At 32.6% G+C, this 2,702-nt stretch overlaps 1 long non-coding RNA gene across 1 annotated transcript; it reads right to left on the reverse strand.

The window, feature by feature from the left end:
* On the reverse strand, positions 792-2,696 carry LOC110268935. Its single transcript, XR_002357713.1, has 2 exons — positions 2,269-2,696; positions 792-1,774 (listed from the first exon to the last, which is right to left on the reverse strand). It is a non-coding gene; the product is annotated as an uncharacterized LOC110268935 (long non-coding RNA).

Consider the following 2,702-nt stretch of genomic DNA (forward strand, 5'->3'; position numbering starts at 1 on the left):
AAAAATCGTAATTTTAAATGATATATATGTACAAAGCTTTTTTGCTATAGTGGAAATAGTCACACAATGCACTACAAAAAAAGTGACTTTTAACGACAATAACATAATGGCCATTTTTTTTATTTAAGTTATGTTTTTATGGTCATTATATATTTGTCATTAATACTATATATTATAATGACAATTATTATTATTATCACTAAAGAATACATGAAAAATATTTTAAAAACAAATTTTAATGTCAATTATATATTTGACATTATTATTATTGTTACTAAATTATTATTTATTTTTACTTTTAGTTTTAATTTTTTTAAACTAATAATGACAAATTATAAGAAAAAGTAATATTTGTAACAAAAAAAATTGTTACAAAAAATCGAAATTTTGAAACAAAAGAATTTTAATTTGTAACAAAAAAAGAGGTCGTTGCAGTATGTCCCGTTACAAAAAATTTTTGTAACAAAAAAGGAACTGTTACAATTCAAGGTAATATTTTGTAACAAATTTTTCTGATACAAAAAACCAAAAGTCATTACAAAAGTGATAACAAATTTTGATCTTCAAAATATTTTTGGTGACAATATATTTTTTCCTATCATAAAATTTTGTTACAAAATGTAACTTGATTTTGTAACATTTTTTCTTTAGTTACAAAACACTATTTATTTTGTAATAATTTTTTTAATACAAATTACATGCATAATTTACCAAATTATATTATTTTTTAAATAATTAATATATTAACTAATTTACTCAACAAGTCAACATTCATATAATATGTAATAACATAGATAGTTCAAATATCTTTCATTTAACTAATATTGTTTTATAAATCTTCAACATATAAACTTTAAAGTACAAACTAACAAGACACATTGAAGAACCCTAATGAACTAGATAGATACATAGGACAAGAAAAACAATGAATTATAAATCTCCAAAATACAAACTACAAATTTCAAACTCCATCATGTTCATACATCTTCTTTCTTATGGAGAAGCTTCTAATAAGTGCCACACACATGAAAAAACGACCAGCAATAACAATATGATGTCAATTAATGCAATTCTAAAAAATTGTCTAGAAAATTTGAGCTTTACTGTCTCTAGTACCTATAGTTTCAAATTGTTCAGTTAGCACAAACATGTGAGAAAATCACACAGGCAACATAACCAAACGGTTCAACTCAAATTAAATGAGACTTGCAACATTGAAAACAAGACACTTTGCAGAGCATGGTTCAGCAACAAATACTACAACAACAACAACAACCACCAGTCCACCATCATAAAATTCTAATTTCAAACCCGTGAGAGTGGCATAATAAGTCATTACTTGAATACTTGTTATTAATTTGTCCCTCTATATATAGGAAAATATATTTTTCTTTACTATCTCTCTCTTGTCTGATTAAAGTCTTTAAAACAGAGAATAGCGAGACAAGAAATTGCAAGGGACTAATAGAATTACTGTTCTCTATGAGTAAAACCCCAGAAATTCTAAAGAACTCCAGCCGTTGGTTGCAGGTATAATTATATTCAACCAATTCAAACTTAAAAATTAATGGAAGACAGGTAAACAGTAGATTCTATCATAACTTACCTCACCAGCACCAACAAGGATATATGATCCTACAGTTACATCATGCACAGGAACACTCTTGTACGCCAAGTTGAATGTATTAGGAAGCTTATCACCACTGGTGTCAAGAACAAGCGCAAACTCACCACCACCACCACTCAAGAGAGCAGATGCTGGTTCCGTCTGCTTCTGCAATTCACCATAATGGTATAAAAACAGCAATAAATCAACCCTAAACACTAATAATTAGAAAAACAAAAGCATCAATCAACCAATAAACCTACATATATTACAATGTATCAACAAAATTTGAATGATCTGCCAACAAAATTTGGAAAGATGGTGTTTCTGATGGTATATTTGATGAAGCCATCTAGAACAACAATAATATAAAACAATAATTTGGCAGTGTCCTCTCCTCTATCGCGTGGCAACTCCCTTCTCTTTTAATTTCATGGCAGCAGCAAACATGCAACCGAAACAGCAGCAGTGTCAATTTCTTATGGCAGTGACGATGGTTGCAGCAAGACAAGGATTCAAATTGGATAAGAATCAAAAGCAAACATAACTCTGGAAAATTCAAAACAAATCCAAGACTAGAATTGAATTAAAAGAAGAACATGACAATTAAAATTGACAAAACATAACTTGCAAATGGTTCAGAACCAAGGAAAAGAACAGACCAGAATCAATGTAACAGAATCAGAACCAGCAGTAGCAACCCCGGCAGCCCTCTCTTCACAGAACAATTCATCTCTCTAACAGGCAACAATAGCAATCAGAGTTTCCAGTAGCGATGACAACCAAGCTAGGGGATGATGGCAGCAGCAACGGTGGTTCTGGGAAGCAAAGACACGACGTTGGTTCACCTCCACAGCGACGATGACAGCAGCATCACCCTCCACTGCCTCCCTCTTCGAGTTTTGTTCCTTGCGTTAGTGACAGTGGTTTCCTCTGGTGGTAGCAACGGTGACGAGACATGGTACCGGTGACAGAATCAACGACTTCCTCCTCAGTTCGCGATTCCAACCGTGGTGGCAACTTCCCTCAACGGTAGCAGGGCACAACGGCGACACGGGCAGGGGGTGACGGCGCAGACGACGCGAGCTCGAAGAAG

Source organism: Arachis ipaensis, chromosome B02 (genome assembly GCF_000816755.2).
Source record: "Arachis ipaensis cultivar K30076 chromosome B02, Araip1.1, whole genome shotgun sequence".
Lineage (NCBI taxonomy): Eukaryota > Viridiplantae > Streptophyta > Magnoliopsida > Fabales > Fabaceae > Arachis > Arachis ipaensis.